Source organism: Eutrema salsugineum, unplaced genomic scaffold (genome assembly GCF_000478725.1).
Source record: "Eutrema salsugineum unplaced genomic scaffold, Eutsalg1_0 scaffold_3, whole genome shotgun sequence".
Lineage (NCBI taxonomy): Eukaryota > Viridiplantae > Streptophyta > Magnoliopsida > Brassicales > Brassicaceae > Eutrema > Eutrema salsugineum.
Genome location: NW_006256756.1, coordinates 15973341 through 15989706, shown reverse-complemented (window position 1 = coordinate 15989706; position 16366 = coordinate 15973341). Strand labels below are relative to the sequence as shown.

Here is a 16366-nt window from a genome sequence, read left to right as displayed (position 1 = left end):
CTAACATCTGATCAATGAAAGGCAAAGGAAAATGATCCTTTCTAGAGGCTGCATTGAGCTTTTTATAGTCTATACATATTTTGTGTCCTGTTACAGTCCTAGTAGCTATCAGCTCATCCTTCTCGCTTTTAACCACTGTGATCCCACCTTTCTTGGGCACAACGTGTACAGGAGATACCCACCTTGAGTCAGAGATTGGATAAATTATCCCTGCCTCAAGAAGCTTGAGTATCTCCTTCTTAACCACCTCCTTGAGGTTTTGAATAAGACGTCGTTGATGCTCAATAGAGGACATAGATTGGTCCTCTAGGTGTATCCTGTGGGTGCATATGTCAGGAGAGATCCCTCTAATAACAGCCAAATAGTATCCTATGGCTCTCCTGAACTTTCTTATCTCACTAAGCAATGCACTCTCTTCATGCTCTAATAAGCTATCATTGATGATCACTGGATATGTGGAGTTTAAGCCCAAGAATGCATACCTGAGCCCTGTTGGTAGAGGCTTGAGCTCAACAGGGGGTGCATCAGCCTCATTCCAATCCTTGTCAAAGCTGCATTGGCTAGTGTCTGATCCTTTGATAGCCAAAACCTCAGAGCCACTTTGTTCCAGCTCCAAAAACCTTGTCTCAGGACCAAGTTCTCTAGCATTGTCCAAATACAACTTGTACCCCTCACTTTCTTCTGCTAAGAGCCCATTGTCTCCTTGTTCTTGGGTTAGAGTAGCTTGAAGAGGGTCCTCAGTGTTCTGTTCCTCAAGCAACTCATCAGCCAACTGATCCATTGTCTCCACATAGAAGCATTGACCTTCAATGGTGGGTTTCTTCATCATCTCAATCACATCAAACTTGAGCTTCTCAGACCCAAGTTGAAGCTCTATTATCCCACCTCTCACGTCAATAATAGCTCCTGCTGTGGCCAGGAATGGCCTGCCTAAGATAAGGGGATCTACTGGTTCCTCATCCATTTCCAGAACAACAAAATCAGTTGTAACCTCAAAACCACCAATCTTGACAGGCAGATCTTCCAACATACCAACAGGCAATCTAACTGATCTGTCTGCAAGTATAAGAGAGATCCTTGCAGGTTTGAAGACTCTAAAGCCCAGCTTCTTTGCTATGGAGAATGGCAACAAGCTGACTGATGCTCCCAGATCACAAACGCATCCAGAAAATAGTAGAGGTCGAATGGCACAAGGGAGTGTGAAACTCCCTGGATCAGTCAGCTTTCTTGGGATGGACTTCTTCTGAATGATGGCACTGCATTCATGACTTAGTACCACCATGCCTTGAAGCTCTTTAGTGTTGTTCAGAGTGGCATCCTTCAAAAAACTTACCCATCTTTGGCATCATTAGAAATGCATCAATGAGAGGCATTGTGAGTGGTGTCTCATTGAGTGCCTTCTCAAATACAGCTCTTGCCTTGTCTTCAAGCTGCTTCTTAAACCTCCCTGGAAATGGGAGTTTGGGTTGGTATGGAGGTGGTCGCACATATATCTTTTCTGGTTCAGGTTCCTTTGCTACCTCTTTACCCTTTTCTTTCCTTGGTCTCTCAGCAACTTGATCATCTTTTAAGGCTGCCTCCCCCTCAGTTTGATCATTGTCCTCAATGATCACTCTGTTGTTCTCAATACCAGGTAGCTCCTTTCCACTCCTCAGTGTAATGGCTTTAGCATATTCCTTGGGGTTGGGTTCAGGGTTTCGAGGTAGATGGCCTTGGTTCCTTGAGCTTGAAGCCTGGTTTTGCTTCAATTCCTTGATTTCCTGCTGCATGGCTGCATTCTGGCTTGCAAATATCTGTTGACCTTGAAGCAGTTGTTGCAGAATTTCAACCATATCTGAACCCATCTGTGGCTGCTGCTGAACTGTTGGTGGCTAAAACTGTTGTTGAACTGGCGCTTGTTGCTGGAACTGTGGTGGACCAAACCCTGGTGGTGCCTTTTGCTGTTGTGAACTGAAACCAGTACCCTGAAATGGTTGCTGTTGCTGACCAAAACCCTGATTCTTAGCAAACTTATTCTTGGGTTGAAATGACCCTTGAAAGTTGTTCTTGGGAACAAAGTTCTTAGGAGCTTGAGAATTGGGATAGACCTGGTCTTGTGGGTTAGCTACATTGGGATTCCTGTAAGAGAGGTTCTGATTTACATTGCCATACTGATATCCTTGGAACCTCTGATTCCCAATGTAGTTAAGCTCCTCCTGGGTTAGACCTTCTTCACTTATGTTCTCAAATATCTGAGAAGGTTCCTCATACTCTCCTACAAAGTGCATTGGTTTTTGAGTGGTGAATTTTACTTGTCCAATTCACTTCTCAACTCCTTAACTTCTCTAGTGAGCCTCTGTTCTGAGCTTGAACCTTCAGATCTATTTGATCTGTCATAGTCTTCACCATAAGTGTCATTGCTCATTGCCAAGTTCTCCACTAGCTCTAAAGCAGCATGAATCTCCTTACCCAGAAAGTTCCCATTGGAAGCAGTATCCAACTGGTTTCTAATCTTGGGAAAATCTCCTCTATAAAGTGTATTGAGAAGAGAAGCCTCACTAAACCCATGGTGTGGGCATTGGTTGGTGTAGTTCCTGAATCTCTCATATGCTTCACCAAAACTCTCATTTCTGTGCTGAGTGAAGCTAGAGATTTGGTTTCTCAGTTTTGCAGTTCTGGAGGTGGAGAAGAATTTAGATAGAAAGGCTTGCTTGCATTGCTCCCAGGTTTGAATGGAGCCTCTTGGAAGATTCTTCTCCCATTGGTGAGCTTTGTCACCAAGACTGAAGGGGAATAATCTGAGCTTGAAACTGTCCTCAGAAACTCCATTTATCTTTGTCAGGTCACACACTTTATCAAATTGATTCAAGTGTTCCAAGGGATCTTCCATTGCTAATCCATGGAACTTTGAGTTCTGGACCATATTCAACAAGGATGCCTTCACTTCAAAGTTGTTGTTTTGCACAGGTGGTGCCTGAATTCCAGCTCCATACTGATGAGCATTTGCCCTGTCATTCTCTCCAACATAGATCTGTGGCTGCTCATATATCCTTTGCTGGTGTTGGAAGGGCTGATGTTGGTGGTGCACCTGTTGTCTTTGTTTTACATTGGCCTGATGCCTCTGCTGATGAGCTGGAGCTTGTCCCTGGTGGACATAAGCTTGCTGTTGATGCACCTGTTCCTGATGAACATTACCCTGAGGTAACCCTTGACAAACTCCATGACCAGCTGCATTACCAGCTCCATTACCAGCTCTATTACCCTGAGCCTGCTGCTCCTGAACCGGTTGTTCTATGTCAACCACATGCTCTCTTTGATCTTCCATATCAGCCTGATCAATCTGTCTTACACGTCTGTCCCTTCTCCTCCTTGGTACCAAAAGATTAATGTTCTCGTTTAAGGGGAAAGGTGGACCACAGCTTCTTGATCTGGACCTGGTGTTCATGCACCTGAAATCACAACCAGAACTTGAAAATAATCAGTAAAAACAAAAAATAAGCACTTGATCTCAAAAGCAGATCAGAGCTTAATGCTAAACACTCCACAATTTGGCAACGGCGCCAATTGATAGACAAGACATTTTGGGTCTCAGGGCTATCAATCCCCTTGTCAAAGTAGCACAAAAGAGGTTGTCAATTCAAGAATGTGGTGATAGACACTAAGCTATGTGATCAGTTTCTCAATTCAAATAAACAGGTGAGGTTTTGATTGATTTGAGACAACTACAAACTTAAAACAAGATTAATGACTAAAGAAGTGATCAAACAAAGTCAAGCAAATAAAAAAATGATGATGAGAATGTATGTATGATGATGAAAAAGATCTTAGACATGATAGTGGATTAGGGTGCCTTCAGTGTTAAACTAGTGAGCTAATGAACCATATGATCAAGCAAACCATTCAACTTAAACATCATTAATTAAGTCAATCCTCTCATGAAGGTATCAACTTCTATGCTAAAACAGTTTCTAACCTAATCATCATTAGTGAAACATGAATCACCAAGCATTAAGAATCAGTTTAATCTGTCATTTAAGCATATAAAGAATCATTCCCATGATGAATAACACTTAAACCTCTAACAACCTTGGTTCAGACATTTCATCAAACACTTTTGGTGCATGAAATGCCCAGAATCTAGACCACATATGATGTGTATGGATCTAGCATTAAGAACAGGTTGTAGAGAATGGAATATGCATGATCTAACCCCTAAGCTCACTAATCTACCACTTAAGCACCCTAATCTACATGTCTAAGACCTTAATATGGGGTTTACTCACTAATCATGACTAACACACTAGATCCTTTGCAAGATGTGTTGTTAATCATGATTAGAAGTGTGATTTGATGATGAGAAATGATAAGAAAAGATGGAAAACACTTCTTCAAATCGATATTAAACTCAAAACAAAGTATTAGCCAATGATTTTTTTTAAAAAAGGAAAAGGAGACTAAGGATAAGATAAGATTTTCTCCAAATTAGGTTTAAAAAGTATTTATAGTAGTCTTGGACGAACCGGGTCAGCCCGGAACAAACCGGGTACTGACCCGGCTTTGGTGGGTAAAGATGAGGTTTGCCACGGTCTAACAGTTCTTGGTCAAGCCGTGGCAAGTGACCGTGTCAAGTCCCGAAGCTTCTGTTCTTGGATGAATCTTGGTGCCACGGGTTCCCTCTGGTCATGATGCATGGCCTTGTCAAACGCCGAAGGATTGCATAAAGTTGCCACGGCCAAGTCTAAAACCGTGATGCATGGCCGTGTCAAACGCCGAAGGATTGCATCAAGTTGCCACGGCCAGATGTGGACCGTGGCATTCCACTGTGCCAACCTTCCCTTAGCATAATTCCCATGCTCTTGATGCTCGAGGGATATGTACGTCTTTATTCTTCCGGAACTCACGCCTCACAACTCCAAATGGAATGATCTCAACTGTTCTGGAAATAGGACTCACTTATCTCAAATCTTGATGAAGGCCCTGTAGACTGCATCGGTCTGGAAATGCATCGTCCTTCGCAATCTTTGGAGCTCGTCGGGTCGGTCTAAAATGGCAGCGAGACGGGCGTGCCTTCTGATGAGCTTAACTTTCTGCTTACATCTCCAAATGAGACGATCTCAAGTGTTCCGCAAACTCGACGTTATCCTCTTGATTCTTGATGAATACATCGGAGGTTGAATCGCACTGCAAGTCTTTCTTCCCACGCGATCAAAATGAGGGTTTTTTCTGCACCAAACCATCTGTCCAAGTTGCTGTACACAGGCCAGGGCTCCTCCATGATCCCAGCTCCAAGTTGCTCCAAAAAGTCTCCAAATGACCTGAGAACACTCCAAAAATGCAGAACACTCTAGGACCTAATGAAAATCCTAGACAAAGCTAGAACCAAGGACAAACTCTAACAAAACTAGCTAAATGTATGCATGAGACTCAATCTTTGGACAAAAATGCAATCCTAAATATGACAAATTATGAACATATCACGGTCATTGTGATCATGTCATTGGCAAGAGGAAAGGAGTGACGAATGGTCATTGTGATCGTGTCGCTGATAGGAGTGTACGAATGATGAACGGTCATTGTGATCATGTACCTGAAAGGAATGGGAGTGACGAACGGTCACTAGAGAGAGAGTCTCAACATCGACTATTCGTCTTTGTCAATTGGTTTAACATCGACCAGTGGTTTATTATAAGCCGTTGGTTCATACTCTTGAATAACCCGTCTAGAAAAGTTGAAGCGACCGACCAACATGAGCTCCCAATTCAAAGGGAAATATGGAAAGACCGACCGATATATAAAACCTAATTCAATAAGAATTAGGATTGACATAACCCTATAAATAGAGAAGTCCTCGAGCAAGGACGGACACACAAACACATACTGCAGAAAACCCTAAAAACTTTATACCCGCAACAGAGAACTGAAAGGACCAGATCTTTTCGTACCTTCGCTCTCGCCAATCGACGACGACTACCGAGCGACGGGCGATACCAACTTACCTTGATTTTCGATATTGATTGCTTGTAACTCAATATTCGTTGATTAATAAATATCTATCTCTTCTCGTCATTCCGTAGTACTATTCACACACGAACCGGTTAAAATTTGCCCCAATAGGAGCCACTGAGAGGGGCACCATCGGCCCTCCTCCTTCAACCTGTTCTTCGTTTCTAAACTTTGTCTATTTCAATTCTCTGCAATTCTAAATACTCTTGTGATGTTGAATTCGACTATGTCTGAGTAGTTTCCCAGTTGGGTTTTTAAGGGATTCTTCAAAGGGAATTTCATGTTTTGATCTTATGCTTTATTCGATTTAGGGTTCAAAATATTCTAGGAGTCCTTCCTTCACTCTTGTTCCTTATGCTGTTTCTGTTGCTAACTGCTTAGAAATTGATCTCAGTAATTGGAGCCACGAGAGTGTTGTATCGAATTACCAGAACTAGAAGTGATCGAGCGAAATCGCTGTAGGAGACGAACGCTACCTACAGAGAATCGCGAGCGTAGATGAATTCTGTTTTAAATGCGTGATCTTATTCGCAGCATGAGAGCGAGAGTTAATTGTTGTGATGAGTGATTAGATGATTAGGGTGATGATATGTTCATAATTTGCATCATTTAGGTTGCATATTTCATTCCAAATCATGTTTTATTTCATGCATTTTAGGTCCTTAGGGTTTGTTTTAGAACTTAGGAGATGCATTAGGTCCCAATGAGTCTTCGCATGTTTTGAGTGTTTATCAGGTGTATTTGGAGCTATTTGGAGCTGAAAAGATGAATCCAGGAAGTGGAATGGTGATCAAGGCTTGAAAAATGGTGAAATTGGGGTTTTGGAGGTTCTCGGCCATTCTCCCACACCAGGAAGGTTTTTCTCGGCCATTCTCATGTACCGCGGGTGGATTTTGTTGGCCAAAACGCGTACTGGCCAATGGATTTCTCGGCCAAAATCTCCGGGTGCAGACACGTTTCCGGGGAACCTTCCGGTCTGATTCAGTTATTTGGTGCTTCATCAAAGTTGGAGAGGATTGGATCACGGTTCCAGAGCAAGTATAATCATGTAATTCGGACGCGTGAGGAGAAAGTTAAGCTCGTCGGAAGAAACTCCTGTCTCGCTGCCGTTTTGGACGAACCCGATAAGCTCCGAAGAATGCGAAGGACGGTGCACTTCCAGGCTGATTCGGTTTCCAGGGACTTCATGAGAATCAGAGATATTTGAGTCCCCTTTCCAGAACGTCCAAGATCATTCAATTCGGAGCTATGATCAAGAAGTTACGGTCTCCGGAATGGACACATGTCTAGACGTCTCTCTCTGATCGTGTAAATGCACTGCGAAGATGAGCCCTGCAGGAAGCCTTCCACTTCCCAAGCACCGAAGCTTCCTTCACCAAAGCTGAAGGTATATGAGTCCTCTGTTCTTTGAAACCGGAAGAACACAATTCGGACAAGTATCGTAGAAGTTACACTCTCCGGAATGTGAAGTGGTCCAAACAGCCCTGAATGATGCGAGCTAAGTGAAACATGCCGCGATGGAATGCCACGGTCCACACTTGGCCGTGGCACTTATTTGCAATCCTTCGGCGTTTGACACGATCTGAATGACACGGTCTACACTTGACCGGGAAGAACTTTACAAGCATTCGGCACTTGACACGGTTTCAATGCCACGGTCTAGGACTTGACCATGGCAACTTTTACACACCTTCGGCGTTTGACACGACCACTTGCCACGGGGCTTGACCAAGAGCTACTAGACCGTGGCAATCCAAGAAGTTCATCACCCAAACCCAGAAAAGAAGAGACACGGCCACTAGACATGGTGTAAATCAAGCCATGGCAACCTTGATCATGAAGAATCTGTCCAAGAACTTTGACACTATCAGTTTGCCACGGTCAGTTTGCCACGGTCTTTCCAAGCATCATCTGACCGTGGCAAACCACACCACTATCCATCAAAGCCGGGTCAGGACCCAGTTTGTCCTGGGCTGACCCGGTCCGCAAGAGACACTATATATGCTTTTTAGGGTTTTTTCCAAGAAAAAAGGCTTTGTTTTCTCTTGTTTCTCTTTCCCCTTTTGTTAAAAAAAACGAGTTTGTTAAGAGATATCTCAAGGAATTAATCAATCTAAGTCTGTTTCTTATCATCTCATCTTCTTATCTTTGCTTCTAATCATATTTAACATCACCTCTTGCAAAAGAATAGGTGTGTTAAGCATGATTAGTGAGTAGTCTTCTTTTAAGCTTCTAGGTGTGTAGATTAGGGTGCTTTGATGTTTGATTAATGATGTTTAGGTTCTAAATTCTCATTTCCTTTCCTTAGTTAGCTGTTCTTAATGCTAGATCTCTCATTATAAGCTTGATCTAGAGCTTAGGCATTTCTCCACCCACAAGGTGTTTGATGAAATGCCTGAATGAGCTAACTTAAGGGTTTATGTTTTAAATGCCATGGGAATGTTTGTTTAAAGCATAAATGACATATTAGAACTGTTTGTTAATGCATATTGATCATTATTACCACTAATGAGAGTTAGGTTTGAATGCTGATTAGTATAGTGATCATTGTCTTGGGAAAGAAATGGTCTTGCTTTGAGTTCTAAGTTGTTTGGAATTTGAGATCATGTCATGCTTGCTTTATCTTTCTGTATAAGATTCAGTCTTTCTTAGCTCTTATTTTGATGCACAAAGAGGCTGTTTGGTCATGTTAGACTTGGAACCTTATGCTTGTTAATTGCTTATTCACTAATGGGAATTAGTCTTGATTAAGTAATTTGCAAAGAGATTTCTGTCATGAGAATGAATTAATCTGCTTTGGAAGTCTAGACTAAAGAATTGCAAGTGTTGCATTGTTTTCTTAGCATCATGAGTTAAGCATTGAAAGCACCCTGATCAATGATCACATCTAGAGGTTTAGCTTTCTCTTTACTTGAATTTGAGTGTTTGTTTAGTTTCTCTTGCTTGTTTAATTCTTAATTACTGCTTGTTCTTGTTTGCTTTATGTTTTTAGATCACCTTGTTACCAACTCATCTGCTTATTAGACTTGGATTAAGATAGCTCCTCATAGTTCTAGTGTCTAGAATCTCTCCACTTGGATTGATACCTCAAGTGCTGCAATGACATGAGTAGTTGAGGAATTTATCAAGGATTGTATCAATTTGGCGCCGTTGCCATTTGGAGATTCATTCTAGCATTAGGAATTTGGATCTTCTTGAGATCAAGTCATTTTCTTTTGTTTTACTGATTACCTTTCAAGTGCTGTCTTTGTTTTCAGGTGTATGAACACCAGAAGTCAAGCAAAGAGACAAAGAGAAAGAGCTGAGCACATTGAGAGGTTGGGTATGGATCAAGGGCAACCACCTCCACGTCCAAGACAAGTTGTGGGAGCTGGTGATGAGGCCAATGCTCAAGGTCAAAGACATGGGATTCAAGCTCCAACACCTGAAAACGATTTTGAGATCAAATCTGGCTTGATCAACATGGTGCAATCAAACAGGTTCCATGGCTTGGCATTAGAAAACCCATTAGATCACATTGACAACTTTGATAGAGTTTGTGATCTCACTAAGATGAATGGAGTGAGTGAGGACAGTTTCAAGTTGAGGCTATTCCCTTTTTCTCTAGGAGACAAAGCTCATCAGTGGGAAAAGTCTCTACCTCAAGGATCAGTCACAACTTGGGAGCAATGCAAAAGAGCATTTCTAACCAAGTTCTTCTCTTCATCAAGAACAGCAAGGTTAAGAAATGAAATCTCAAGTTTCATTCAGAAGAACCATGAATCATTTTGTGAGGCTTTGGAATGATTTAGAGGATATACCATGAAATGCCCTCACCATGGATTCTCAGATTGTCAGCTGCTAAGTACCTTCTACAGAGGTGCTTTACCAAAGGTCAGACTCCTCTTGGACACTGCTTCAAATAGTAATTTCATGACCAAGGAAGTCAATGATGCCATGACCCTTGTGGAGAACGTAGCTCAGAGTGATGAGCTTTATGGAGAAGAGTTTGACAGGAATTCAAGAGGTGCTGTGTGTGCTGAAGAGGAAAGAACAAGGAAAGACATCTGGTCTCTCAATGAGAAGCTAGACAAACTTCTCCTAGCTTCTCATAAGTCAGTCAACTTGATTAGAGATGTGAATCATGTGTTTCAAGACACATTTCAAGGGGAAGACATCACAGCTGAGGTAAACTTTGTAGGTGGACAACAAGGTTACCAAAAGGCTTCACCTACTACAAGAATCACCCCACCCAGAACTTTCACTCTCACATCAATAACCAGCATGGTTTTGTCCCTCCCCAACAGCAAAGCCTCCAACAGAACTCAGGGAATAAGGATCAAGAAGTACATAACCTGCTCCAGCAAATTCTCCAAGGTCAAGCAAATGGTGCCATGGACTTCAACAAGAAAATGGCAGAGATTAACAACAAGGTGGATTGCACTTATTCTGATCTTCTAACTCAACTTTCCACCTTGGCTTCCAAAGTCAAGAATCTAGAGAACAATAAGGGCCACTGCAGTTCTCAAGCTCAAAGATCTTTACCAGGGACATCAGTTGCACATCAAACAGAATACTGCAATGTAATCCTCTCAAATGCTGAGAATCATGCTGCTATCCAAGAAATTGAGGATCTTTTTCATGGCAATGTCTCAAGTGAAAAATGCCTGACAAAAGATGATGAGGACGCCATCATAGATGAGTTTGAGTTCCTGCTCTGTGATCTCAATGAGGACATTGAGAAAGAAGGTGGGGAGGCAGCTTGTTTTGATATAAGAAAGAATGATTCTGAGATTACTGAAAGAAAGGATCAGAGAATAGTTCAAGGAAGGAAATCTGATGGAGTCTCTAGCACTGGCTCAACAAGGGTGAAACCCAAATTTATTCCCAAGCTAGGCAACCCAGGAAAGTTCTCCATCTCATGCTCTCTTGGAAACTTGAAAGTGGATAATGCTTTGTGTGATTCTGGATCAAGCATCAATGTAATGTCTTTAGACATGGTGGAGGGACTAGGGATCAAGAGTCTTAAGCATCACCAAATGTCAATCACCTTTGGAGATTCATCCTCAAAGAAACCATATGGAATCCTTGAAGACTACCCATTGAAAATTGGTGAATGCACAGTTCCAACAGATTTTGTAGTTATGAAGATGAAGAAGACAAAAGAGCTACCTCTTTTGCTTGGAACTCCATTTCTGAACACCACAGGAGCAAGGATGGACTTTGATACTCAAAGAGTGGTGCTTGCTAAGGTAGATGATGAAGTATCTTATCCTCTTAAGCCTCCTCTTGCTGGGTTTTGTGGAGTTATATCTGATGATTCTGATGAGTTGAACGCTATGGGATGATGTATGTGGGGAGTATTAGAACTATAGAAGAAGCTCAACCCCCTGCATCTGTTGAGAAAAAGAAAGAATCCCTAATAAGACCTGATCTTGAGTTTGAAGGGGATTTCTTTAGTGATGATGAAGCTTGCTTGGAATCTCTATCTCCTACACCAAGTGAGAAGGAGATCAGCAACAACAAAGGCAATGGCTCAGGGTCTCAAGACAAGAACCCACCAAGAACCAGACCATTCACTCTTGAGTCATCTTCTCAAGTCTTAACTCTCACTCCTTGGAAGTTTGATGGTGGAGCAGTGGAATACAAGGTTAAAGGCATTGGAGGATCAAAACCTTTTGCAAAAGTCAGGGCAATCCTCACACAAGAGCTCATAGACAAAGGGTCATCTGGTGTTCAAGAGCTGATGAACAGGGACCTAATGCTTGAATTCATGGACAAGACAAGGAGCATCAAAGCTCCTCCTCTCACTCACTAAGAAAAGAGTATGAAAAGTCAAACTTAGTGACTTAAAACAAAGTGCTCTTGGGAGACACCCCAAGCTTATCCTTTGTAAATATTATTTTTAATGCTTTCTCTTGGTGTTTTTAAGATGTTTTGATGTGTCTTGTGGAGTGTGTTCAGGTTACAGATGACCTGGTGTTCTTTAGCCTCCTGAGATTCACAATTCCACTACTCCTTTCCATCACAAACAAATCTGGTAACACTCCAAACTCCTTGTACATATGCATCTAGTTCTTTATTTCTCATTTTGCATCTTTCTTGCTTTTGCCTTTCACTCCTCTCTTATGCTTTTATAACACAAGGGACTGTGTTATTTAAGTGTCGGGGAGGGGTTTTGTGTTTACTAATCATGTTTTCTCTTGTTCTTATTTTGATTTGCATCTTGAGTCTGCATATAAAAACCGAAAAAATTGAAAAATCAAAAAAAAAAAAATTTCACAAAAAATGATCATGTAGTTGCATTCACATTTTTTAGGATTGAGTCTAGTTTGCATCATATAGGTTGCATCTTGCTGGGAGTAATGATAGTTTTTCCTTGAGAGTACATGACTTTGAAAATTTGGACCAAATATGCTTGTGAAATGATTTCTGTGCTTGCAAGGCTTGAAATGATTTGAATCTGAGAAGCAAGTTTGAATTGAACTCAACTCTAACAAGTGAAAACCCTGAACTTGACTTGAAATTATCATTTGATGCATTGTTTAAATAAGCTTGTGGATACTAATATACATATTTGAGCTAGAATCCTGTTTTTACCATCCTCTTCCTTAGCTCAAATAGCTGAATCTGCATAATAGATCAGTTTTCCTCACCCTGAACCCATCCTTCTTTCAAGCCAATTGTTTGTGTGTGATTGAGAGGCCACCTTGGACCAAACTTAGCAGAAAGTGTTAGGTTTAGGGCGACAAGGGCAAGTCTCATTGAGTGATAAGTTCCATCATCAAGGAGCTGAGAGATTTTGCAAGAACTAAGTGTGGGGGAATACTTGTTGGTGAGTGGAAAAAGGAGAGATGAGTGGAAATAAAAGGAGAATGGTTAGAACTAGGGGATACAAAAAGAAAAGAAATCAGTCTTGGAGTTTTGAGTCAAAGAAAGTGAGCTCTAGTGTTTTGAAAAGAAAGAGTCTAGCTGATATGTCTATATTTTACATCATTTAGATTGCATTATAGAGTCCTCATCATGTGTTTTCTCATGTAAATTGAGTCTTTAGGCATTAAAATAGGACTTAGGGCTTGCATTAGGTCCCAAAGAGTTTTGCATGTTTTGAAGTCTTTATCAGGAGCTTTGGAGACCAATTGGAGCCTAAGAAGAGGAACAGAAAAGAAAACGGTGAAGAAAAGGGTCAAAAATGGTGAAAACCGCTTGGAGGAATTTCTCAGCCAAATCTCGTTCCGGCTGGTCGGAAACCTCGGCCAAAATGTTTACCAGACGCTCATTACCGGCCAAAAACCTTACCGATCGGCCAGAATCGAGTGTCGAGTGCAAAAATACCACAGGACAAGTTTTTGACCGAGGCAAGAATTTTTACGACCAAAAAGCTTACCGCGGTACGCAGCCCTCGGCCATTTTTCTTACCGCGGGAAGGTTTTTACGACCAAAAGTTGTCCTTGCCCGCACAATTCAGAGATCAGCAATCCGGGGAACCTTCCGGTCCGAATCAGTTGGCGGGGTCTGCACCAAAGTTGGAGATAATCAAGCAAAGATTCCAGAACAGTTGGAATCATCCAATTCGGACCAATGGAGAGAAAGATATGGCTTCCGGAGCATTCACCAGCATTGCGCGTACCTGAGAACTGAACGGCGAACTTCAAAGATCATGGCGGACGGAGCCCCTCCAGACCGAACCAGCTTACCCGGTCTTCACCAAAGTTCGAGATCCATGGAAGATCTTCTCAGAGCATTTGAAATCGCTCAATTCGGAGGAAAGGTTTGGAAGATAGGGTCTCCGGAGTTCACATCGGTCTAAAAGTCTATTTTCCGGTGATTTCAATGCGGCGCAAAGATGTTAAATCCAGGAAGCCTTCCACTCCCCAAGCTCCGATGGTTTCTTCACCAAAGTTCGAGATTATTAAGTCATCTTGACTGTGGAACTGGTCCCAGAGCAATTGGAGTCGTGTGCTGAAAGTTACTGCTTCCGGAAGGTGACATGGTCGATACAAGCCTAAAAGAGTTGCGATACGCACTAAGTATTCTCACAAGCCTCGGTATCTTTACCTTGGCATCACTCAAGTCGAGGCTCATATCTTGGAAGTATTCTGGACTAGACCTCGTGCCAAAGCCTTGGCATGGTTAGAGCGAGGCATGCATACGTAAGAACTGAAGCTGGAAACGACTAAATGTTGAAAGTACACCTCGGTGTAATGACCTCGGCGTGCATGCCGGACTGTGTTCTCCCAAGCACCTCGACATCATGACCCCTCGACATTTTATCCCGAGGTCCCTTGTCACGAACCCAGAATCAAGAACAAAATGGCTCAAGAACATACACGTGAGGATAGATCAAAGACTAGGGTTCATGCATGTTCTTGACGTGTTCTTCACGAGATCTTCATCTGGATCCTGACTCACGTGCACGCCTCGGCATGAAGACATCGGCTTCACTTTCCGACACACCGTGGCACTCTCCCATCAACCCAAGAAGGCGGTTCAGTACCCGGTTTGTTCCGGGCTGACCCGCGACACTTTCCCTTTGCTATAAATACATTTTGAGACTAAAAACCTAGTTATCTTATCTCTTATCTGTTTTTAGCTCTAAGAACTTGCCTCTTTCGTGAAACTTGATTAATCTAATCCGATATCTCGTTTTTGCATCAGAATCTTGTTCTTTCTTTATTTCTTTTATCATCCAACATCAAACTCCTTATCATGACTAGCTACACGTCTTGCAAAGGACTTAGTGAGCTCGTTATGATCAGTGAGTAGTCGTTTAAGCGGCTTTAGATAGGTAGATTAGGGTGCTTTCTAGGTGGATTAATGGGTTTAGGTGTCTAGTCTTGCATGTTTCATTCCTTAACCGACGAGATCTCTAAGTTGGATCCAAGCACATCACTTGAGGTTCAGATCTGAGACATATCTCGCATCAGAAGTGTTTGTAGAAATGTCTGAACCAATCGGTTAAGGGTTTAAGAGTCTTTCATCGCGAGAGTGATAGTTTGTTCTCTTAAATGACGTTTTTGAACCGATTCTTATTGCTGACTGATTCGTGCTTCTCAAAAGGGATTTTGGTATGAAAGAGGATCAGTTTAGACGTTTAATACTTTCATGAGAAGATTAACGTGCCTTGAGTTCAAAGTCAAATGAAATCGCTTGATAAAATGATTCATTAGCCCCTTAGTCTAACTTGGAAGCACCCGAGTCAAATATCCTGTCTAAAGCTTCTGCCTTTATCATTCATTACCATCATCTGAATCACCTGTTTGTTATTTGCATCTTGATTAGTTTAAATCTCTGCTTTTATTTAACTTTATTGCTCATTTGCCTGTTAATCATCGTCACCAAACTTTTATCATCTTGTCTTGACTTAAGTGAACAAATGACATAGGCAAGTGTCTCGTTTACAAGCTTGGTTTGACACCCCTTATACTACTTTGACAAGGGGATTGATAACCCTTCTAAGAGCCTGAAAACTCTTAGTTATCAATTGGCGCCGTTGCCAACTTGTAGGAGCATTAGTCTCTTGTTTGTTCTTGAGTTCAAGCTTTTCTTTCCTTTGTTTTACTAACTTCTTTCCAAGTTCTTGTTTTGTTTTCAGGTGCATGAATACCAGGTCTCTGAGCACAGGATCGCTTTTCCCATACGACGATAACATCGACAGATTAGAAAGGCGAGCTCGCGAGAGAGAACGGCACTTTGACAGACTTGGAATGGCAGAACAACAGAGAATGGAGCAACAGGCTCAGGCAGCCGAGCACCAGGCTCAGGCTAATCAGGCGCAGGCAGGAAGAAATGAACAACAAGCCTATGTTAATCAGCAACAAGCTCAAAGAAACGAACGGCTTGCTCAGAAAAACCAACATCAAGCGAATAGAAATGAACAACAAGCCCATCATGTTCATCCGCCACTGCCCCAAGTTCAGAGACAACATCCTCCAATCTGTGTTGGAGAGAATGACCGAGCTAATGCGCACCAATACCGAGCCGGGATTCAAGCTCCACCAGTTCAAAACAACACCTTTGAAGTTAAAGCTTCCCTGCTCAATATGGTGCAAAACTCAAAGTTCCACGGTCGGGCTGGAGAAGACCCTCTCGAGCATCTAGATCAATTTGATCGGGTTTGCGACTTAACCAAGATAAATGGCGTCTCCGAAGATAGCTTCAAGCTACGCTTGTTCCCTTTCAGCCTCGGTGATAAAGCACACCAGTGGGAAAAGAATATACCGAGGGTTTCTATACAAACCTGGGAGCAGTGTTAACTGGCGTTCTTATCAAAGTTCTTTTCCACATCACGCACGGCTAAGCTCAGGAATCAGATCTCAAGTTTCACGCAGCACAATAACAAGAGCTTTAGTGAAGCTTGGGAACGGTTTAGAAGCTATACTAACCAATGCCCACACCACGGCTT

The 16366-nt window shown here is 42.2% G+C and overlaps 3 non-coding genes across 3 annotated transcripts; 1 reads left to right on the top strand and 2 right to left on the bottom strand.

Annotated features, from left to right (window-relative positions):
• Positions 1 to 2540: 2540 nt before the first annotated feature.
• Positions 2541 to 2647, top strand: LOC112085548. Its single transcript, XR_002898851.1, has one exon. It is a non-coding gene; the product is annotated as a small nucleolar RNA R71 (small nucleolar RNA).
• Positions 2648 to 9699: 7052 nt separating this feature from the next.
• LOC112085657 lies at positions 9700 to 9806 on the bottom strand. The gene has a single exon (XR_002898957.1). It is a non-coding gene; the product is annotated as a small nucleolar RNA R71 (small nucleolar RNA).
• A 6453-nt stretch (positions 9807 to 16259) lies between these two features.
• LOC112085522 lies at positions 16260 to 16366 on the bottom strand. The gene has a single exon (XR_002898826.1). It is a non-coding gene; the product is annotated as a small nucleolar RNA R71 (small nucleolar RNA).